The sequence below is a fragment of the Pseudophryne corroboree genome, chromosome 6 (assembly GCF_028390025.1).
Source record: "Pseudophryne corroboree isolate aPseCor3 chromosome 6, aPseCor3.hap2, whole genome shotgun sequence".
Classification (NCBI taxonomy): Eukaryota; Metazoa; Chordata; class Amphibia; order Anura; family Myobatrachidae; genus Pseudophryne; species Pseudophryne corroboree.
This window is the reverse complement of record NC_086449.1, coordinates 309,000,042-309,024,748: the sequence shown is the minus strand read 5'-3', so window position 1 is coordinate 309,024,748 and position 24,707 is coordinate 309,000,042. Positions and strand designations below refer to the sequence as shown.

General features: G+C 41.7%; 1 protein-coding gene and 1 long non-coding RNA gene across 2 annotated transcripts in view; both read right to left on the bottom strand.

Annotated features, from left to right (window-relative positions):
- The window catches only part of ENTREP2 (endosomal transmembrane epsin interactor 2), a 1,280,798-nt gene that overhangs the window by 1,210,259 nt on the left and 45,832 nt on the right, over positions 1-24,707 (bottom strand). The gene's annotated exons all lie outside the window — the stretch shown is intronic.
- LOC134935219 (uncharacterized) lies at positions 11,284-13,352 on the bottom strand. Its single transcript, XR_010179992.1, has 5 exons — positions 12,486-13,352; positions 12,328-12,395; positions 12,102-12,209; positions 11,953-12,015; positions 11,284-11,851 (listed from the first exon to the last, which is right to left on the bottom strand). It is a non-coding gene; the product is annotated as an uncharacterized LOC134935219 (long non-coding RNA).

Below are 24,707 nucleotides of genomic sequence, written 5' to 3'. Positions count from 1 at the left end.
ATCAGATCCACAAGACGAGAGTTAAAGGAAATAGGGACAGCAGAATTTGAGTCTTCATGCCAAATAAAAAGGGAAACCTGGTAATCCGTATAACATACACATGTACAGTTACATTTTGGGAGGATGCAGACTGAGTACTAAAGCAGTTTATTTAGCGTATATTGCATTATTTCACTATGTACAAGCTCAGAAAAGGAAAGGGTTCTCATGTAGGCCACACTGGGCAAGGGTCTGTTCACACAAATGGGCTCATGCATATAAGTACGGTACTTCATGCAAATATACTTGTGTGTATACATATTTTTTGTACCTGCTAGGGGGTTTGGTTCGAAATGTCAGCGAGAATACCAACCGCGGCATCCTGCTTGAGAGAATCCCGACAAGGGTAAGGTATGTATATTTACCTTCCCCCAATGCTCCTCTAACCTTAACCCTCCTTTCCTGCAGCCTGTACTTTAAGCAGCCTAACTCTAACCCTCCCCAGTGGTGCCTAAACCTAATCCCCCCATTCCCACAGCCTAAACCTAACCCACCCTCACCCGCAGACTAACCCTCCCCAGGGTTGCCTAAACCTAACCCCCCCCCCCCCCCTCCCGGCAGCCTAACCCTACCCCTGCAGCCTAAACCTAACCAGCCCCCCACAGCTTACCTCTCCATTGGGCCAGCACATGCTCAATCAGGATTTTGACTGCCGGGATCCCGACCGGATACCCCTGCTAGGGAATGAATGCATATCCACACTACTGATGGTGACTTGACGGAAACTATGCGTATATGCTGCTGATGTAGAGATAATGAGATAATCATATCTGCTCTTAATATGGGTGGGCATATGCTATTTGAGCTTACAATTTTTTTTTATACTTTACACCCATTTTTCTTCCAACTCTGCATCACCCTCTTCATCTGGACCTTCAAACCAAAAGTATTTAAAAAATCTTTTTTCACTAAGATCTGACCTACAATATTTGTACCCATTACAAGTGTCCTTGGCTATAATTTACTGTCCAATATATAATGATTTTATCATTTTTTAATGATGACCATAATCTTCCTAGAGGAATTCAGAATCTTTGCCAAAAGGCACTGCTCCTAAATTAAACTACAGTAATATGCTTCGTGCCTGCAATATATTCTGCACTTTGCATGCTAGACAATATGATATGTTGATAAGACACTGACAGATCAATTATATGACATGACGGAGGGGCCAACAGTAGACAGAGAATATGCCTCGTACAGGCCATTGGCAGTGACATTATCTGTAGTGCAATTAAGCGATCTACTAGAGAGTGTACCTAGAAAGGGCTTCTATGGACATACTAGCATTGCATGTTTGCCAGATCTCCTTGAAGATTCACAACTGAAATAATTAGAACCACCTGTAGATCCTTTAATATGTGTGAGACAGTATACAAGGAGATATGGAAAACATGCACTGTCAGTATGCCCCGAGGACTAGATTTGAAAAGCACTGACCCAGAGATCAAATACAGGAAGAATAGGGTTTATGGGACTCATTTATTAATTATCAGAGTTTAAACTCTGTCACGAACTAGCTGTCTGATTCAAGATACATCAATCTGAAAATTGGTACCCCTGGAAAAAAGGGGACCCTCAGCTATCAGCATAGACTCCTAGGGCCCTTAGGTAACTGCCCATTGAGCCCATACAAAAAGATAGCCCTGCCTTCCCCCCTTTTTGAAACCAAGCATCTCCTGACCTCCCCTGTCTCCTACCCCTACCCTTTTTGTAGCTAATACCTATACAGCAGTCATGGACTTGACTTGATAGATCTTTGTTGTTCAGTCACACTGTCCTTTATTACATTTCGGGATACTGATGTGCCCAGGATTCAATCCCGTTGCCTATGGCATTGCAGTCGGACACTCTATTTATTGAGCTATCTGCTCTTTTGAAAGAAAGCTAGAGAATTCCAATCTGGGGAGTTTTAAATATTTGAAGCTTACCTTGTACTTTGTGAAGGGGTGATCAGCGTTACGGCAGCTGGGCAGATCTATGTAGTGTGTGGCTGCAAGAGTTTGGATGTGTAGCTGCACACTGCATAGATCTGCTCGATTATGGTGCTGGATATTTATATAACTTCATATATTTAGAAATCTCATAGTTTTTATACGGGATCAAGTAGCTCGTTGGAGGGGTGTTTGACTGGGATGCAACAGGTTGTGGGTTTGTGTACCAGATGTGGCAGTATATTGAAATGTATTATTTAATGAGGGGTATTGTGGCTGAATGGCGGCGAGCTCTTGGGTTGAGTACATGAATGTGGTATAAAGAGGATTTGTGTCCAACTCCATAGTCTTGTAGTGTTCTCTAAATGTTTGTGTATAATATATATATTTGGGAATGGGCATCATAGCATGGTCTTTCTCTGGGATCAATTTTGTTATGCCCCTTCCCCGCAAGGCATGCGCCTTATGTCCCTATTGGAAAAATGTGTGTGTGTGTGTGTGTGTGTGTGTGTGTGTGTGTGTGTGTGTGTGTGTGTTTGGGGGTGCTAATTCTTTTTCTGGCACAGGGCACCAAGAGGTCTAGTTACGGATCTAAAAAGCACACACAGTTTACATACAATTTCAGAAAAAATAAAAATATATATATTTTATAAATTGTTCAGGTATTACTTTTGAATGATCAATGTCCCTGATAGCAATTGGGCATCCTAGCTGTGTGGGGCTACCTTAAGTGAATGACCCAAGCTGTATAGTTTGCCTGGTTAATATGCCTATTCTGTCATGCTTCCTAGCTCCCCAAAATAGACGCCTCCTTTTCACAGGGCACGGGAAGGAGCAAGACAGAACGTCTGGTACTAAGGGTAATTGACTGACCCTTTCCTTAGAATAGTGTTTCCTGCCCAGCAAATGGAGATGACACCCTGGGCAGTGTGAGATATGAAATAATCACAGAATCACATCTTCTAGTTTCTGTCCTGCTAGCGTACTGAGCAGAGTCAGACATGCTTAATCTTCAGATCATCTACAAGCAGTGCTCAAAGTGGGAATTTAGAAGTGGGGGCTATGGAAATTTAAATCCCCCCACCTCACCTTTTTTATGTCTTCCATGTGTCTCTTCCGCTTTCTTATCTGTTTCCTTTGTCTGTCACTCTCCTCATGTTTCCATATTTTCACCCTAGGTAACCCTCTTACTGCCTATATACTCTCCTTTGTGTCTGATCACCAGCATCTTTCCCTCCTTTGCTTTTCCCCTATACTACTCACTCCTTGCTATCCTTTCAGTCCCTGCTTCTATCTCACACCCTGCACCCTTCACTTTTATATCTCACCCCCGTGCCTCTCATTCACATCTCTCACCCTCTGCACCTCTCATTCTTCTCTGTCATCCCCTACGCCTCTCACTCTCCTCTCTTACCCCCTGCACCCTCACTCCCCTATCTCAACCCTTGCGCCTCTCATTCCCCTCTCTCATCCCCTTACATTTCTCTCTGCTCTTGGACAGAAGCGAAGCCGAGGGCATCGGATTCCCGGGTGCATTGCAGTTTAAAGTTGGCAAAGGCCGCAAGCCAATCCCGGCTCACGGACCAGCTCACAATCATTATAAGCTTCTCATTGGCTGGCGGTACACAAGCTGTGATTGGCTCGTGCCAGTTTTAAAAAAGCTGCCCCTTCTTTTAATTGGCAGCCGGTACGCGAGCCAGGAATGGCTGGTGGCCAGAGCCAACTTTAAAATGCAATTGCAAATGTTATTGTAAATGTTATTGCAAATAAAGGATGATAATAATAATAATAATAATAATAATAATATGGTGACTCCAGAAGAGACCTACCATTGAGAAATTTAAACCAGCTAAGGACAGTGCCATCCAGTAATTTTTTTGGATGCTCAATTACAATCCCATGGTCTACGGCATCAAGTGCAGCAGAGAGAGCCGGAAGGATTAAGATCAGTACTATGGGGGTAATTCAGAGTTGATCTTTTGGGTCAAAGCTGGTCCATGAAGACAGGTGGCTTACATTTGCACGCTTTGAAACTTGGCATTCTTTAGATGGCACTGTGGGGATTCCGATCCGGATGAAGGATACTTTATCTTTACCTCTCTCCACCAGGGCCGTCTTTTCATATGGGCTCAATGGGCACTTGCCCAAGGGCCCCATGAGTATTAAGGGCCTAGGCTGATAGCTGAGGGTCCACTCTTTCCAGTGGTACCAGCTTTTTGAAAATTGGCCCTGGGGAACCAGAGATATCTGGCGTCAGAGCAGTGGTCCCAATCCAAGCCTGTTAATTGCTCTTCCCAGCCAGATATCTCAGGTTCTGTCTGACTTAAGAGTTTTTCTGAGCATATACCCCAAAAGCTGGGACTATACCCTTGCGGTGGACACTGGCAGCTTGTCTCTACTATGCCTAGAACCAGAGATATCAGCCTTCCAGCAGCTGGTCCCTGCTCCAGTTCCACACACCTTGTTTGCAGTTTTATATTTTCATTGGACGTTTACTCTGGCTTCTGAACTCTAATCCCCAAGTCCCCAGTACTCCTGAAAGGTCCGACTCTCTAGTTTTTTACCCCTTTGAAAGTTAAGAAATCTATTTCCAGGAACTGGAGATATCTGCAGTCAAGCAAGCTGCCCTCCCACTGGAAAATTATTCATATTAAGCCCACTCCACTATCCACCACTCCCCTGCATATTAAACTCCCCCTACCACCCTGGAAGTCATGTACCGGGCCCCCTTCATTCAGCCCAACTCCCCCTTCTACAGTTTAGTGTTCTCCTCCTGCCCCATCTCCCACCATCTGTGCAGCAATGGAGTAATTATCAGAAATTACAGCTCCAGGTCCTACATGCTGAGCGGAAGATACAACACACCCCTACTGCCCGCGGGATATCAAAGCTACCTCTGATAGCACCCCCCACCCCTACCGCTGGAGGATGGGTAGGGGCCCCAGTTAATTTCTTTGCCCAGGGACATACATTGCTGTTAAGACGGTCCTGCTCTCCACTAGGGAATTTCCATACTCCTATAAACAAGCACTTATCTCACCAACCAAGAAAACATCTCTTGTCCTACCCTCTTTCTTCAAATACCACCGTATTACTCTAGTTCCCTATGCCTTCCAACTAGTGAGTAGTGTGAAACTCCCTATTTCTCTTTGTCTCATCTCACTCTTGACTCTTTGCAGCTGGGCTTCCACCCCCAACATTCACCTGAGATTGCACTCACAACTATACCAAGCTGCACTCTGAGCCACTCTCATCCCTCTTGTTTCAGCTGTGCCCGCTTCCTATTAGAATAGAATGAGCAGGGCACTCCTCACCTATAGTTTATATGTCTGCATTTATTCTGTCTACCTTGTATATCACTAGTAGATGTATGTTCTGTTATCCACACTATCTGGCATTGCAGATAATAATAATAATAATAATAATAATAATAATAATAATTGGCATCATTATCACCATCAGTAGCAGCCCCTTTATGGTGTTCTTTGCAAATTTAACTCCCCAGAAAAACCTGTGGATTATCACTGTTTTCCTTGAAAACTTTGCTGCTGAGCAAATTTAAGAAATCACAATACTCTCTAAAAGATTGTTGTGCACTACTATGCCCATCATGATATGCCATCATACAATATATGGGGTAATTACAGTTATCCTATTTATCAAGCTGTAAAAACTAAAAGTAAGATTGTGCATGCCCATTAACACTACTTTTAGGTTTCGCTGAGACAGATTCTTATTGGACCAGCTGGTACGGCAAGGGGGCAAAGATAAATAGCCGCAAAACCTGTTTCAGAAATTACTACAAGGGATGGCAGCTTTCAAAGCATTTAGTACTTTTTAATAGAGGCCTTTAACTCTTAGGGGTCTATTCATGAAACAGTGAAAAGAGTAGAGAAGTGAGCCAGTGGAGAAGTTGCCCATGACAACCAATCAGAGTTGAGATAACATGTAGAAGGTGCAGTCTATAAAATTATACGTAGCAGCTGATTGGTTACCATAGGCAACTTCTCCACTAGCTCACTTCTCCCCACTTTTCACTGCTTCATTAATAGACCCCTTAGAGGCAGATTCAATTAGCCATGGGTTAAGTTGTGCAGTCTGAATGCCTAGATAAAATTCCCAGAGCTTTTCAAATTACAGACCTGCGATCAACACACCTTCAGCCTCAACGCTGCAGTTAACCCTTATTTCTGCTTGCACCCTTCGGTGTACAAATAAATAAGCTCCAGCCACTTTACTCGGGAGAACAGACTGCGTGACTCCACCTGTAGTTAATTAAAGGGGCATACACACAGAGCGATACTAGCTAACGATATGCACCATATAGTGTATATCATTAGAAAAACTAGTGTGTATCATTCCAAGTGTATAGATCCAATGATGAATGATGCGCAGTCCCGCGGATTGTCATCGCTGGAAAAAATAGACTGTGCATGCACATAAATTTTGGTTGGAAACTTGACTAGATAGTGCATATCCTTACGTGTGTATGGTATTTAACAATAAAAGCCAATAATACCAATTTACGTCATCATAGCCACTCCATCATAGCTTGGTTTCTAGTATAGCCAAAATCGTTCATAGCCAGAATCGCCCTGTGTGTATGCGGCTTAAGTATGCCACTTAAAGCACAAAGTAAATGAAATAAAGCTCTGTCTATAAACATTGATTGTAGTCATTATGTTGGCCAAAGTGATATTCATGAGACTATAACCTATCAAAAGATTACAAATGCAAGACACAAGTGGGCTAATGTAGAGCTGGACACATTTGCGCTACACATTCACACAAGCAAAAATCAAATTAAATATTTATAATAAAGTTGTAACAGTTGTGTCTGTACATAGGATTATTTTGGGAGAAATGTACTCCATGGGACTGTGTATGAACTATGGAGAATTTTTTTTTAATTTCTCTGAATTTGTGTTTGTCTGTCTGGTCTGTCTGGTATGACGTAAAAACTGCGGGATGAATTTGGATTGCATTTTCACTATTGTATAGTGTAGTCAGGCTTCTCAAGCCAAAAATGACTATATGTGTAGAAATTTAACTTTTTGGGACAAATATAATTGTTTATGAACTATGACAAAAACATTTTTTAGCAGAATTTGCAGAGGCTTCTCAAGTCTAAAATTACTATATGTACAGTATATAAATATATATGTACAATAAATATATAAATTGCACATCCTAACCGCAAATGGTTATACATGTATGTATATGTAAATACACATATATATATATATATATATATCAAGATTTATTTAGCTTGAAAATCCGAATATGTATTAATCACTAATCAAGCAGCTTATCTTGATTTACGAAGCTGCAGTATACATGCCAATCCAGTAGATGGCGCAACAAGACAAATAAAACATATATTGAGTCACTGGTCATTTTACTTGCAACCTGTCAGTGTTACTGTCAATTAAGTAGCAACGGATTTGTGATCTACAAGATATTTGTTTGACTAAAGTGAACTTATACTGGACTGTGAGATTAATTTCCCCTTAATGTGGATTTTCTGGTTTACATAAAAAAATTGAAAACTGGATAATTGCTTATTGGTGTACTACCACAGGGACAAATGCCTAGGGCTGCTTGTGTAGATCTCAGGACTAAATGCTTCTCCCATGGCCAGTTTTACATGGCTTGCTCAAGAACGTAGTCCCAGGCATCTTTTTGTGTTACTCTCTCAAGGAAAAACTGCAAATATTGTTTACAAAGACATTTTGTGATCAATGTCTACAATATTGGCAGCTCCTGATTGGCTGCTGGTCCACGAGCTACGATTGGCTCACGGATGGCAATAAATTCATATTATTGCACAAGCTCTGTATCTATGTGGCTGTTTGCCGGTGCGGAGCTGGACCAGCCTCGATCCACACTGCTGCCACCCAGACCACCTCTCGCTCTGGACCCAAAGTCCCCACCGTCCCACCCTGATGGTGGCCCTGTCTCCAGCGCACACTTGTTGCGTACATGAGGAATATGCCATCACTGTGCTTGATCTATGCCTTCCTGTTCCACCTCTTCAAGAAGTCATTAAGTGTATGTTTCATGAAAATGTGGGTGATAGGTATACTTTCACAAGAATTTCTAACTTTAGTGATTTTTAGATCACTCAAATCCTAAATATTTTTCTTTTCTATTTATTTTTAGAATTCATATACATGTTGACACTTCGCATAGGGGCCAATCCTAAAACGCATGCAGCAGAAAAATAACAGTAACTGCCTTAGGATGTTTGTATTGAACACAAGAGCGTGTTCTGATAAAAGTCTCCTGAGCACATTTGCTGAAGTTATAGGTAAATAAAAGTACTGCAGTACTCTCCTATTATGGCTTCATGCAAAAGGAATACTAATGAAACCGACTGTATTCCCGACCTCAGATTAGCAGATATCTTATATTTATAATTTTTTATTAAAGTTTTGCTCCGTGTTTTTTTCCTCTCCATCAATAATTTTTTATTAAAGTTTTGTTCCTGAAGTATACATTCATAAACCTTTTCAATATACATAATTCAACTATGTGAACTATGTAAGCAAGTTTGAAATTCACTTGCGTCATGCTGTTTCGTCAGCCTCAAGGCAGTTCCGGTACAATTTGGGGCCAGTTCATTCAGTACAAGCATAATGCAATATCCTGTAGGGAAGTTCTGTGCCACATTAGTGAACAGGCTTTTAAAAGCAAGGACAAAGTTCAATGTTTCATTCATATTTTAATTAGTGTATTTTATCAACACCTGTGTGTACAAGTCCTAATTTACAAAGTGAATATGATAATCTAAGGATTTAGCTTTGGAGAGTGATGAGATGTGTCAATTTAGATTCATAAAAAAGGAACAGGATTATCTGGGTCAAAAAAGGGAACCATCGAAATGTACCTTCTTATTGGTACAGTCAACAGGTAACAGCTGCATGCATTCATTATGCCAGTAGATATTCATTTATATGGTAGGTTGTTTGTACTATCCATAAGAGCCAATTTCTCTGTGCCTCAATCAGGGAGATCCTGTGGGGAGAAGTTCCAAATGGAGGCACAGCACAGAGAATAGTGCCACACCATACATGAATGTCATGACAACCTATTTCACTGGGGAAGTATGCTGTATCAGGGAGGTAGACCAGGAGAGCTCTCCAAAAGAGTGTGAATCTACCCAAAATTTGGCAATTGTGGGCCCCCCCTCTAATAAAATTACCCCTTGCCCTGTCCACACACCCCTATCCCCCTCAATATGGCCACAGTCCTCTCCAGAGTACCCCCCTCACCCTGTGCTACCCCTTAACTCACCTCCCGCGCTTTGTGACCTGGCAACTGGAACAAAGCAGCACAAAGAGGCTCCCAAGTCCCTTTGTCAGTGGCACGGATGTGATCTGTCCTCCGTGCGGCTGATGAGGGGACTCGGGAGCTGCTTTGCTCTGCGCTGTATGCAGCCTGAGCAGCGGCAGGCATTGTCCAAGTTGCCAGGTCACCTTACCCTGCTGTGTGGGTGCCCCCTATGTGTGGGGGCCCAGGGACGACTGCCCCTGTTGCCCCTCCCTTAATACGGCTCTGGTTACATGCTTGATAGGCTTATAGTACTTTTAAGTATATAACCCTAGAGTTAACATATTGCATTACTGTCTTCAAGATGTCATAGAAACCTTCATGCCTCTCTGTATGTCATTCTGATGACCAAATTTAAGGTGAAGTCATTTCAATAAATTGCCAAGGTTAGGTAGATTATTTAACATAAAGAGAAGTTTCATGTAACAGCAAACATATCTCTGTTTTCATTGTACAAAAATATCTTTACTAAAATCTAGGTTCTTCATGTTTATTTTCTATGGGCTTTTGAAATGAAATATAGGTTTCTTACAATGAAATGTTCTACTTGGCACTTACTCATTTGAAAGGTGCGCCATATCATGTAGCAGGTTGAAGCTGGCGGGTAATTATTTTTGGATTTATATTTCATATTTAATGTCTGCTCATGAAGTGAAAACTCAGAATTGTCATCTCTTCTACCGAGGCCTATTTCTCAAAACAACAGACATGTTTTGGATAAGAAGATGTACAACTTGTTCTTTATTATCTTTCATTCTGGTGGACAAAAAACAGAGTGGGTTCTATGTAATGTCATCATTTGTTTGATCAAATCTCAACAAATTTCAATGCTCATATAAAGACACCTACAGTTAATGTAAATAGACAAATAAAAAGGTTTTGCAACTGCGCCTGGAAAGTATATGGATTGGCAATGTTTGGTAATATACCTGTTTTATTAAATAATCAGAGTAAAAGGAAAAGGAAAAAAGAGATGAAGATGAAAAAAAAAAAAAATAGCAAAGATGATATATACTCGATTTTACAGTATTTTGTGTATGCACGCATATGCAATTTTTCAAACCGTCCGGTTTTTCGTAACTTTTGTCCATTTTTTAGCATTGTTGTTTATCATCTTTGCTATATTTTTATTATTTTTCATCTTCATCTCTTTCTTCCTTTTGCTTTGTCATTTCTTCCTTATCACTAGAAGACAGAACTTGTGTTTGCATTACCATTTATGTAGCTTACTCTGATTATTTAATAAAACGGGTATATTACCAAACATTTCCAATCCATATACTTTCCAGGCGCAGTTGCAAAACCTTTTTCTTGTCATTATTGTGAGGTGTGTGGGTTTAGCCTCATTTGCAATTTTGCTGCCACAAACCGATACCCAAGGAAGGTGAGCGCAGGATATAACTATCTGTAAATAGACAAATGTCTGCTTCGGTTACAGCAATATGTTCTGTATATGTAAAGAGGTACAGATACCTGACACTAAAACAGAATGCAGCTACAGCAGATAATCAATAAATTGAAGTTGGCGGCAACACATGTAGACATATGAGACTACAAACAGAATACTGTGGATTGCAGTGTAATACATGCTGTCACAGTAATAAGGTAATTTAGAATCATCAAAACAAAAAACTTGTTTTTATTATAATTTATTTATATTTACACAGCACTATCCATTGATTATAATACACATAGATAACACACAATTACATGCAAAAAGGAGGCAGACAAAAGAGCTTTGTGGCAAATTTAAGTAGATGAGGGGGTTATGGTGCAGTATTTATGTCTACTGTCCCTGGAGTGCCACCAGTTGTCTTCCTCTTGTAGTATATATACTTGTAAAGGGAGCTGGCATATACCAGGTCACCTCAGTCTGATTCCTGCACTCAGGCCTAACACCTCTCTATCTGCTGCAGCTGCTCCACCACCCGCTCTGTCTCGTGCCCCCCCCCCCCTTTAACTGGGCTATCCATCCCCTCACACTCCATACTTCATTCCACCCCCATATTCAGCCAGACTTCTGATGGCTTGGTGGGTCCTCCTCTTCTCCAGTACTAGGTCTGTCCTGTCTCCCTAGAAATGGGAGCTGTTGGATTGGCAGTAGGAGATGGGACATTTTATATATATATATATATATATATATATATATATATAAACAATTCCCGAGTGCGCTAAAGTTCTTGTATAGATTGAACGGAAGTCCTTCCAAATGGATATATCTTATATTGTAGAAGATGGGGTTTTCTGGATTCCTACAGTGGATAACCCCTCACCAAAAAGTCACCCAAACAAACAATTAGAATAAAATTATTTAATGACAAAATGAATTCATAAAAAGCCTTATACAGAAGGTCTAATGAACTATTGTACATGAAAACAAATTATTTTATGATTCCATAAATATCCAGTAGGTGATATGGATATGCGAACTCCCTCACCTTAACAAGGTGTAAACTTGGTACAAGGGAGCGTTATCCTCAACTGGATTACTGATTTGTAGCTGATAAACCCAATGCGTTTCGTCTATTTGACTTCATCAGGGGTAGCTTGTTTGGGGACATAGAGAAACTAATTATAATTCTTGAAAAAACTGGTATTCTTAGGGTATAATATTAAGTGAAAAAAAAGGAAATTAATGAGCACCTACCAAAAATGTTAGGATCAAAATATTACATCAATAGTTCTGCAGTAAAGATGTTTTTAAAACAACCTAAGTAAAAAGAAGACTCATTGTGAGGGGTTGTGCCTTCCTTCAACTAAAAAACTGCTGTGAATAAATGGAATGAAATAAAGTACCTTTATATAAAGGCAAGCTCTTCATATATAAAAGGAACATGGACCTTAAAAAGTGGCTTCCCACTTTGACTCTAAAAAGAGCCTCTCCATCTTTAGTACTGGATCACCCTGCCAAAATAGAGTGAAAATGAGCCATGTACTATATGATTAGCTGAGAAAAAAAGATTTATGGATATACTGAAAACAATAAAAATAAAGATGAAAAAGGTACTCCAAAGGCACATACCTAAAACCATGTACTGATTCAGTGCACTGGAAAAATATTTTTTTATATATATATAGATACGGAAGCATCTGCAAAAAAGGGGACATAATATGGTTTGCATAAGGTATATCAGCTATTACAATTTTCCTCAGCAAAGAATACAGAAAATATATACATACCAAAAGGTATATCCAGAGTAAAGATAATTATTAATAAACTGGAACTTCCAAAAGGACCCACAGTTGTATCTTAAAATAAAAGATAATTCAACTATTGTAACATATAAGTACAATCATTTTAAGATAATGATTTAACTGCAGCCTTTAAACACAAATATATCAGAAAGAAGCACTCACCATAAAGGATCTCCTAACTTGCAACCATGGGTGTGGAAATTTCAGAATGAAATGCCTCTCACCCTGGCTGCTATTTAAACTCCTAGTGTGATTACATAATTTCCCTTAATTAGCTGCATTTTGCATTACTGCTGACTAATAAAACTTATGTTTAAATTTACTACAATGAGGCTTAGTGGTCTGTTTGATAAACAAAGATGTCCTGTGTAAAATAGGGATAATTCTTATGCTACATTCTATTGGCAAAAATCTCTATTTGAAGTTAAACCAGACTGAAAATGACTTCAGCTGGTAAGGAACTAATGATTCTGGTATGCGTTTCAGCTGGAACGCATCACATGCCCGGAAATAAATTTCTATCTCCTTCAGAACAGGGAAGAATAGTATGCCTGCATAGTATGGCCAAACCGCGCCCCCATCGGTCACCTGGCGAGAACTGCGTTGATGTCACAGACTCCGTCAGCGCGCCAAGCTTAGCGTCTCCGGCGTCGCTCGCGTCAGAGGCCCCAGCTCACGGCGCCGCCCCCAGAGCCCGGACCACCCCGCAGCCCCGTCAGATGATGATGTCACAATTAGTGATGAGCGGGTTCGGTTTCTCGGAAACCGAACCCCCCCGAACTTCACGCTTTTTACACGGGTCCGAGGCAGACTCGGATCTTCCCGCCTTGCTCGGTTAACCCGAGCGCGCCCGAACGTCATCATCCCGCTGTCGGATTCTCGCGAGGCTCGGATTCTATCGCGAGACTCGGATTCTATATAAGGAGCCGCGCGTCGCCGCCATTTTCACACGTGCATTGAGATTGATAGGGAGAGGACGTGGCTGGCGTCCTCTCCGTTTAGAGTAGACTAGAGAGTAGTAGAGACACTTGATTTACTAATTTTGGGGAGCATATTAGGAGTACTACTTGCTGATAGTGTGACCAGTGACCACCAGTTTAATTAATCCGTTCTCTGCCTGAAAAAAAACGATACACAGTGTGACACAGTCACATACCATATCTGTGCTCAGCCTCAGTGTGCCCTCAGTGTGCTGCATCATCTATGTAATACTGTATATCTGACTGTGCTGAGTGCTCACTGCTCACACAGCTTAATTGTGGGGGAGACTGGGGAGCAGTTATAGCAGGAGTACATATTTTAACAGTGCACACTTTTGCTGCCAGAGTGCCACTGCCAGTGTGACTGACCAGTGACCACTGACCACCAGTATATTGTGATTGTCTGCCTGAAAAAGTTAAACACTCGTCGTGTGGTGTTTTTATTCTATAAACGCATTCTGCTGACAGTGTCCAGCAGGTCCGTCATTATATAATATATACCTGTCCGGCTGCAGTAGTGATATATATATATTTTTTATATCATTATCATCCAGTCTATATTAGCACTGCAGCAGACGCAGTACGGTAGTCCACGGCTGTAGCTACCTCTGTGTCGGCAGTCGCTCGTCCATCCATAATTGTATACCACCTACCCGTGGTGTTTTTTTTTTCTATCTTCTTGATACTAGTAGCTTACTTTAGGAGTCTGCAGTGCTGAGCTGACAGTGTCCAGCAGGTCCGTCATTATATAATATATACCTGTCCGGCTGCAGTAGTGATATATATATATTTTATATCTCATTATCATCCAGTCTATATTAGCAGCAGACGCAGTACGGTAGTCCACGGCTGTAGCTACCTCTGTGTCGGCAGTCGCTCGTCCATCCATAATTGTATACCACCTACCCGTGGTGTTTTTTTTTTTTTCTATCTTCTTGATACTAGTAGCTTACTTTAGGAGTCTGCAGTGCTGAGCTGACAGTGTCCAGCAGGTCCGTCATTATATAATATATACCTGTCCGGCTGCAGTAGTGATATATATATATTTTTTATATCATTATTATCCAGTCTATATTAGCAGCAGACGCAGTACGGTAGTCCACGGCTGTAGCTACCTCTGTGTCGGCAGTCGCTCGTCCATCCATAATTGTATACCACCTACCCGTGGTGTTTTTTTTTTCTATCTTCTTGATACTAGTAGCTTACTTTAGGAGTCTGCAGTGCTGAGCTGACAGTGTCCAGCAGGTCCGTCATTATATAATATATACCTGTCCGGCTGCAGTAGTGATATATATATATTTTATATCTCATTATCATCCAGTCTATATTAGCAGCAGACGCAGTACGGTAGTCCACGGCTGTAGCTACCTCTGTGTCGGCAGTCGCTAGTCCATCCATAATTGTATACCACCTACCCGTGGTGTTTTTTTTTTTTTCTATCTTCTTGATACTAGTAGCTTACTTTAGGAGTCTGCAGTGCTGAGCTGACAGTGTCCAGCAGGTCCGTCATTATATAATATATACCTGTCCGGCTGCAGTAGTGATATATATATATATTTTTTATATCATTATCATCCAGTCTATATTAGCAGCAGACGCAGTACGGTAGTCCACGGCTGTAGCTACCTCTGTGTCGGCAGTCGCTCGTCCATCCATAAGTATACTAGTATCCATCCATCTCCATTGTTTACCTGAGGTGCCTTTTAGTTGTGCCTATTAAAATATGGAGAACAAAAATGTTGAGGTTCCAAAAATAGGGAAAGATCAAGATCGACTTCCACCTCGTGTTGAAGCTGCTGCCACTAGTCATGGCCGAGACGATGAAATGCCAGCAACGTCGTCTGCCAAGGCCGATGCCCAATGTCATAGTACAGAGCATGTAAAATCCAAAACACCAAATATCAGTAAAAAAAGGACTCAAAAATCTAAAATAAAATTGTCGGAGGAGAAGCGTAAACTTGCCAATATGCCATTTACCACACGGAGTGGCAAGGAACGGCTGAGGCCCTGGCCTATGTTCATGGCTAGTGGTTCAGCTTCACATGAGGATGGAAGCACTCAGCCTCTCGCTAGAAAAATGAAAAGACTCAAGCTGGCAAAAGCACAGCAAAGAACTGTGCGTTCTTCGAAATCACAAATCCACAAGGAGAGTCCAATTGTGTCGTTTGCGATGCCTGACCTTCCCAACACTGGACGTGAAGAGCATGCGCCTTCCACCATTTGCACGCCCCCTGCAAGTGCTGGAAGGAGCACCCGCAGTCCAGTTCCTGATAGTCAGATTGAAGATGTCAGTGTTGAAGTACACCAGGATGAGGAGGATATGGGTGTTGCTGGCGCTGGGGAGGAAATTGACAAGGAGGATTCTGATGGTGAGGTGGTTTGTTTAAGTCAGGCACCCAGGGAGACACCTGTTGTCCGTGGGAGGAATAGGGCCATTGACATGCCTGGTGAAAATACCAAAAAAATCAGCTCTTCGGTGTGGAAGTATTTCAACAGAAATGCGGACAACATTTGTCAAGCCGTGTGTTGCCTTTGTCAAGCTGTAATAAGTAGGGGTAAGGACGTTAACCACCTCGGAACATCCTCCCTTATACGTCACCTGCAGCGCATTCATCATAAGTCAGTGACAAGTTCAAAAACTTTGGGCGACAGCGGAAGCAGTCCACTGACCAGTAAATCCCTTCCTCTTGTAACCAAGCTCACGCAAACCACCCCACCAACTCCCTCAGTGTCAATTTCCTCCTTCCCCAGGAATGCCAATAGTCCTGCAGGCCATGTCACTGGCAATTATGACGAGTCTTCTCCTGCCTGGGATTCCTCCGATGCATCCTTGCGTGTAACGCCTACTGCTGCTGGCGCTGCTGTTGTTGCTGCTGGGAGTCGATGGTCATCCCAGAGGGGAAGTCGTACTCGTAAGACCACTTTTACTACTTCCACCAAGCAATTGACTGTCCAACAGTCCTTTGCGAGGAAGATGAAATATCACAGCAGTCATCCTGCTGCAAAGCGGATAACTGAGGCCTTGGCATCCTGGGCGGTGAGAAACGTGTTTCCGGTATCCATCATTACTGCAGAGGCAACTAGAGACTTGTTGGAGGTACTGTGTCCCCGGTACCAAATACCATCTAGGTTCCATTTCTCTAGGCAGGCGATACCGAAAATGTACACAGACCTCAGAAAAAGACTCACCAGCGTCCTAAAAAATGCAGTTGTACCCAATGTCCACTTAACCACGGACATGTGGACAAGTGGAGCAGGGCAGGGTCAGGACTATATGACTGTGACAGCCCACTGGGTAGATGTATGGACTCCCGCCGCAAGAACAGCAGCGGCGGCACCAGTAGCAGCATCTCGCAAACGCCAACTCTTTCCTAGGCAGGCTACGCTTTGTATCACCGCTTTCCAGAATACGCACACAGCTAAAAACCTCTTACGGCAACTGAGGAAGATCATCGCAGAATGGCTTACCCCAATTGGACTCTCCTGTGGATTTGTGGCATCGGACAACGCCAGCAATATTGTGTGCGCATTAAATCTGGGCAAATTCCAGCACGTCCCATGTTTTGCACATACCTTGAATTTGGTGGTGCAGAATTATTTAAAAAATGAGAGGGGCGTGCAAGAGATGCTGTCGGTGGCCAGAAGAATTGCGGGACACTTTCGGCGTACAGGCACCACGTACAGAAGACTGGAGCACCACCAAAAACGCCTGAACCTGCCCTGCCATCATCTGAAGCAAGAAGTGGTAACGAGGTGGAATTCAACCCTCTATATGCTTCAGAGGTTGGAGGAGCAGCAAAAGGCCATTCAAGCCTATACAACTGAGCACGATATAGGAGGTGGAATGCACCGGTCTCAAGCGCAGTGGAGAATGATTTCAACGTTGTGCAAGGTTCTGCAACCTTTTGAACTTGCCACACGTGAAGTCAGTTCAGACACTGCCAGCCTGAGTCAGGTCATTCCCCTCATCAGGCTTTTGCAGAAGAAGCTGGAGACATTGAAGGAGGAGCTAACACAGAGCGATTCCGCTAGGCATGTGGGACTTGTGGATGGAGCCCTTAATTCGCTTAACAAGGATTCACGGGTGGTCAATCTGTTGAAATCAGAGCACTACATTTTGGCCACCGTGCTCGATCCTAGATTTAAAACCTACCTTGGATCTCTCTTTCCGGCAGACACAAGTCTGCTGGGGTTCAAAGAACTGCTGGTGACAAAATTGTCAAGTCAAGTGGAACGCGTCCTGTCAACATCTCCTCCTTCACATTTTCCCGCAACTGGGGGTGCGAGGAAAAGGCTCAGAATTCCGAGCCCACCCGCTGGCGGTGATGCAGGGCAGTCTGGAGCGACTGCTGATGCTGACATCTGGTCCGGACTGAAGGACCTGACAACGATTACGGACATGTCGTCTACTGTCACTGCATATGATTCTCTCCCCATTGAAAGAATGGTGGAGGATTATATGAGTGACCGCATCCAAGTAGGCACGTCAGACAGTCCGTACTTATACTGGCAGGAAAAAGAGGCAATTTGGAGGCCCTTGCACAAACGGGCTTTATTCTACCTAAGTTGCCCTCCCACAAGTGTGTACTCCGAAAGAGTGTTTAGTGCCGCCGCTCACCTTGTCAGCAATCGGCGTACGAGGTTACATCCAGAAAATGTGGAGAAGATGATGTTCATTAAAATGAATTATAATCAATTCCTCCGTGGAGACATTCACCAGCAGCAATTGCCTCCACAAAGTACACGGGGAGCTGAGATGGTGGATTCCAGTGGGGACGAATTGATAATCTGTGAGGAGGGGGATGTACACGGTGATATATCGGAGGATGATGATGAGGTGGACATCTTGCCTCTGTAGAGCCAGTTTGTGCAAGGAGAGATTAATTGCTTCTTTTTTGGTGGGGGTCCAAACCAACCCGTCATTTCAGTCACAGTCGTGTGGCAGACCCTGTCACTGAAATGATGGGTTGGTTAAAGTGTGCATGTCCTGTTTATACAACATAAGGGTGGGTGGGAGGGCCCAAGGACAATTCCATCTTGCACCTCTTTTTTCTTTCATTTTTCTTTGCGTCATGTGCTGTTTGGGGGGTGTTTTTTGGAAGGGCCATCCTGCGTGACACTGCAGTGCCACTCCTAGATGGGCCAGGTGTTTGTGTCGACCACTAGGGTCGCTTAGCTTACTCACACAGCTACCTCATTGCGCCTCTTTTTTTCTTTGCGTCATGTGCTGTTTGGGGAGTGTTTTTTGGAAGGGCCATTCTGCGTGACACTGCAGTGCCACTTCTAGATGGGCCAGGTGTTTGTGTCGGCCACTTGGGTCGCTTAGCTTAGCCATCCAGCGACCTCGGTGCAAATTTTAGGACTAAAAATAATATTGTGAGGTGTTCAGTGTTCAGAATAGACTGAAAATGAGTGGAAATTATGGTTATTGAGGTTAATAATACTTTGGGATCAAAATGACCCCCAAATTCTATGATTTAAGCTGTTTTTTAGGGTTTTTTGAAAAAAACACCCGAATCCAAAACACACCCGAATCCGACAAAAAAAATTCGGTGAGGTTGCCAAAACGCGTTCGAACCCAAAACACGGCCGCGGAACCGAACCCAAAACCAAAACACAAAACCCGAAAAATTTCCGGTGCTCATCACTAGTCACAATATCTAGGAACGCCTCGTGGCGAATGAAAATCTTTATACTAAAGAAAAGAGGAATTGTGTTGAGATCATATACTAGGTGGAACGCAAACCGAAAATAGCTGCGTTCCACCCCATTTTTTCCGAAAATTCGTATTAAAAGGCTGCAATTTTACATAGCCCAATGTACAAAACATGTAGGACACTTCTTCTATTGTAAAGTCAAGTTCTAATTCTCACATGGTAAAGTTTAGGTCGACAAGACATCAAGCTAATTGCACTTAAATTCATACAAGGCAGAGACTTCATACAGAACAGAAAATAATTCTTATCATTATAATCATACTCAGTTATTTCAACAATTCAGTGTGTTCAACATAACTACTATATAATTATTAAAAAATAATAATAAATGAATATACCATAATGGGTAGCCACTCATTGGCTGGTAATTACTTAATATTGGTGAACTAACTTAATCCGATTGTACTAAAGTGTTTTAATAGTGTATTTATGAAAAAAATTAAATAGTGTGAATAAATTAGTAATATTTAAATATATTGGACTATTCTACATAAAGAATTCATTGTTATCTGTGAGGAAGTCATTTTTACAGAAATGACACAATGTCTATGCTTTCATTGAGCCCTTTGGGAGAGAGGGTATTCAAGGTGAAAATCCAAAAAGATTCTCTTCTAGATAGCATAAATTCCCTATCCCCTCCCCTTGGTCCCAATTTAACTAATTCAAGAATTGTGAACTTCAAATTTTAGGATTAGATTTGTGTATCTCTGAAAAATGACGTGGCAAGCTGTGATTGGTGACCTTGTTCTTTATTCCTCGCAAGTGCTCTTGTATTCTGAGTTTAACATTTCTTTTAGTTTTGCCGACGTACATTAAATTGCAACTACATGTAATTCTGTAGATTACGAATTCACTGTTGCAATTCACTCTTTCTCTTAAAGTATACTCAAACCCATTTTCATGAATCCATGAAAAGGAAGTTTTTTCCATATGCTTGCAGCATATGCAATGGTTGCAAGGGAAGCATCCAACATTTGTTTTCAAAAAGGAGGAACCATTCTCTAACTGTTTTGTTACACTCCTAGAACGTAACCTACTAGGGGCTAAGATATTCTTTAAATTACTAGCCCTTTTGAATACTATTTGCGGTTTCGGAGGTAATGATGGCCCAAGTATAGTGTCTTTTAATAAAATAGGCCAATGTTTTTCCAAAATCTTTGCAATTAATCTGTTTTCCCTATTAAATTGTGTTATAAAGGGTCTGCACTTATTCAACTTCTTATCTTTTTGTATCCTGTTTTGGTCCAGGAGACTAGTTCTAGTAACATTAATCGCTCTCTGCAAGGCCTCCTCCACTTTGGTTGGATTATAACCTCGTGCTAGAAATCTGTCTTTGAGAACTTCTGCTTGTGTTATGAATTCGCTGAATTCACTGCAGTTTTTTCTTAGCCTAAGGAACTGCGAGTATGGAACTCCATCTATCCAAATTGGATGGTGGCAGCTTGACACTGGAATAAAATTGTCCGCGTCTACTTCTTTAAAGGAAGTGGATGTCTTCACTACTTTTCCTACTTCACTCACCAACTTGAGATCCAAATAGTCAATTTTGGTAAGATCTGTTCTGAAGGTGAACTTTAAATTGAAGGGATTCATTTACAGATGGCTCATGAACTGATCTACACTCTGTTCATCTCCCTTCCATATGATGATCAAATCATCTATATATCTACGGTAGAATTTGATATGTTCTTTCTCAAAATCGGTTCCATAGATGAAAGTTTCCTCCCACACCCCCATCAGCAGGTTCGCATACGATGGGGCAAATTTAGTTCCCATTGCAGTCCCCTGCTGCTGGAGGTAGTGGGAGTCTTGAAATTGAAAATAATTATGTTTTAGAATGAAACCTATGCTGTTCATAATAAAATTAGTTTCTACTTGGAACTTCTCCAAGTCACCCATCAGAAATGATTTTACTGCCTCCATTCCCTTGGTATGTGGGATGGAGGAGTAGAGGGCTTGGACATCGATAGTCAGCCATCTGTCCTCAACTGACCACGTGTATTTGTCCAACCATTGTAGTAAACTTGTAGAGTCCTTTAAGTAGGAAGGTAAGGCTTTAACAAAAGGCTGCAATTTTAAATCAATAAAGTGAGAGAGATTTGTAGTCAAAGAATCAACTCCAGAGATGATTGGCCTCCCTGGAGTTGACTGCAAGCTCTTATGGACTTTTAGGAGATGATAAAAATGGCCGTAGTGGGATGTTCTACCCATAAATAATCCATTTCTTTTTTACAAATTACTTTGTTACGCTGAGCATCATATAGCAAGACTCGTAAATCTTCCTTGAATGCTGCTGTGGGGTCCTCCCTGAGCTTCGTATATGTTGATTCGTCATCTAATATCTTATAAGCTTCTTTGAGGTACTCCATTCTCTCCTGGAGAACCACAGCCCCTCCTTTATCCGCACCTCTAATGACCAGACTATCCTCTTTTTTTAGATGATTCAAGGCTTTCTTTTCCCCTAAACTCAGATTTGAATTGAATTTACTATTCTTTATTTTTAATTTATTAAAGTCATCCTTGACGAACTCAAAAAAGGTGTCAATATTGCTCCCCCTTGACTCCACTGGGTAGAACTTTGAGGGAAGGGCTAGTAATGGTTTTTTATTCTCCTGGTTGATTGTGGATGGCATTGGATGTTTTAAACAATTATGTTGTAAAGTGAGAGATCTGACATATTTGTTCAGATCTATAAATAAATCAAATCGGTTTACATGCTGGTCAGGTGCAAATTTGAGATTTGAGACATAAATATATTCACATACGTGTGTGTGTGTGTGTGTGTGTGTGTGTGTGTGTGTGTGTATGTGTGTGTGTGTATATATATATATATATATATATATATATATATATATATAGAGAGAGAGAGAGAGAGAGAGAGAGAGATAGATATATATATATAGAGAGAGAGAGAGAGAGAGAGAGAGAGAGAGAGAGAGAAAGAATGGTTGTATAGCCTGCCGCACACAGTATCATAATAAATAGACATAATAAACAAAAAAGTGATATTTAAATAGAACCGGAAAACCTGAATAGGACAAAAGTAATTCATCCAGGTTATGGAGAGTCTCTAATAAAACAAACATTTTTTGTTTATTATGTCTGGGTTTGTCTATTATATCTGCCAGCATATAGAGAACTGTAATTTAGTTGTTGTAGTTTATTGGGGCATTAAATAATTACTAAACCATTGCCCGTTATTATATACCATGCTTTGGTTGTCATGGTAACACATTATTTTGTTTGGGCTGTGACATGGCCAAAAATGGGGGCGGAGTCATGGAGCCTGCATTGCCAGCTCAGTGGAGTGTTGGGGGAGTGGTAGTGTTAAGGTCACATGATCGGCTCTTTGGCCGCGTCACACTGCTGCTGGACCCGGCGGATGTTGACAAGCATCACTTCCGGTTACGGACGCGGCGGTGTTGCTGGCTTCTCAGCGTGTCACACTGCTGCTGGATCCGGCCGGATGTTGACATACGTCACTTCCGGTGACGGATGCGGCAGTGTTGCCGGACAGACACATGTGTGTTCTATCTTTAATCAGGTGAGCATGTTTTATTCATTTCTGGCAGGTATAAGAGACACACTTTTACATCAGGTTGACTGTCCATGAGGAAGGTGCCTCTGTGAGCACCGAAACAGCTGTTGACCTACCACCTGTCTGTCGCTGGAGGCTTGCACTATTTACAACTTTGGATATGGTGACATGATATAATGCAGTTTTTGACACCCCATGTGCTTTATTCAATGTTTCTTGCCTCTGGTGTTTTAAGATTTTTATATCTTGATAAAGATTTCGTTATGCAGTAATTTGGAGGTGCTGGTTTCTATTTCTTTGGGACTATACATATATATATATATATATATATATATATATATATATATATATATATATGTAGGTAGAGGTGGGCACTCCTAACATTCAGATGTTCTTTCAGGTGCCAGAACATATGGATGATGTATGTGCAAGAAGGAATGACACTCTGGAAACAGTTTGGATGCAGAACTACATGAGTTTATTTGGTGCAAGAAACAGCTTATAAATAAATGCCTGAAGAGCCTTGTTTAGATCTGTACCCTATTGCACAGGCAGGTGTGCAGCCAAACACTCTCTGATTTGTACCAAATGCACCTACACTGCTCTGTGTACAAAGGCCATTTTTTTTTTATCTGTTTCATCACCTTGAATTTTCCTTGCCCATTCTTTCAAGGTGTGGATTCATCAGTAAAGTATAAATATGAGCCCTTTTACCTTAGGTTGAAGCCAATAAAGTTGTGCTATCTTTGAGGTGAGCATTCACATCACCAGACATGGTTTATTGTGCATTATGCTGCATGAAGAATATAATTATCATTACATATCAAAATAGCTTTAGAAAAAGACTGACATTAAGCCTGGGGACTTTCATTTCCCATTTTGGATCCATTTTTTTCATATGACTGATGCTTCAAAGACTAGGAAGAAATAATGTCCTTGATGCTATTGTTATTTTTCTTACCCCTCATTTGCATTGTATTTATTTCTGAGGTTCTCCCAAAGGGACGATAAAGATTATGCTGGGAAGTGTTTAGGAAATGATGATCTGCTCCTGGCAGGTAATATACAGCCCCAGGGATCCGCCTCCCGTTGCTTTCACAGATATGTCTCTTTCAAACTGTTTTCCTCACTGTAACTTGCAGTTTGGAGCTTAGCACAAGGAACATTAAATGCCATTAGAATGGTACACAGTTTATTTTCAATTATATTTTATGGAAACCTTCATGATTTCTTTGCTTTAATATAAATCCTGTAATATATTTTTAATGCTTTAATACACTCAGAGTCATGCATATGAAACCTTACAAGTGACTTACTTAAAATCAACTTCTACATTTATACACTGTCTCCTTTCTTTGTATTAGTACAAGGGCCTGATTTAAAGTTGCACATATAAAAGCCACAATTGCAGCTGCTTTCCATGCTTGGAAATAAATGTGGATTTCTTCCAGTATTTAGAGTTGCACACAACTATGCGACTGCACCTTCCCCATCACCATCATCTGCATCACAACACATCCGCGCCAGCCCTACCCATGGTGCAGGAGTTCGGACTGAAGGATCCCTTCCCTGCAATATATAAAGAAGTGAAATGATCACAAAAGCAATCAATGCAATTCTAATTCAGGAGCCCCTGCGCATGCACTGTCGGCTGACCACACATTTATGGTGGCTACTGCTGGGGAGGGTTTTAGAGGAACTCTCCCAGTGTTTTCTGCAATCTATAGCAGCACAACACCATCTGAAGATGGCATTAAGCTGCAGGGGACAAGCTCGGGAATGCTCTGCATTCTGAAGCTTGGTAAATCTGACAGCTTCACAGCCCCCATAGAATGCTATGGGGACTGCAGCTGCATTTGGTGATGGAGGGACCGCTGCACATATCGGAGATATCTGCTGCGTCTCCTCCTTAATACATTTGGGGTATCCCCTGAAAATGGGACGGGGATGTGTACTAAGCAAAGTCGGCTCC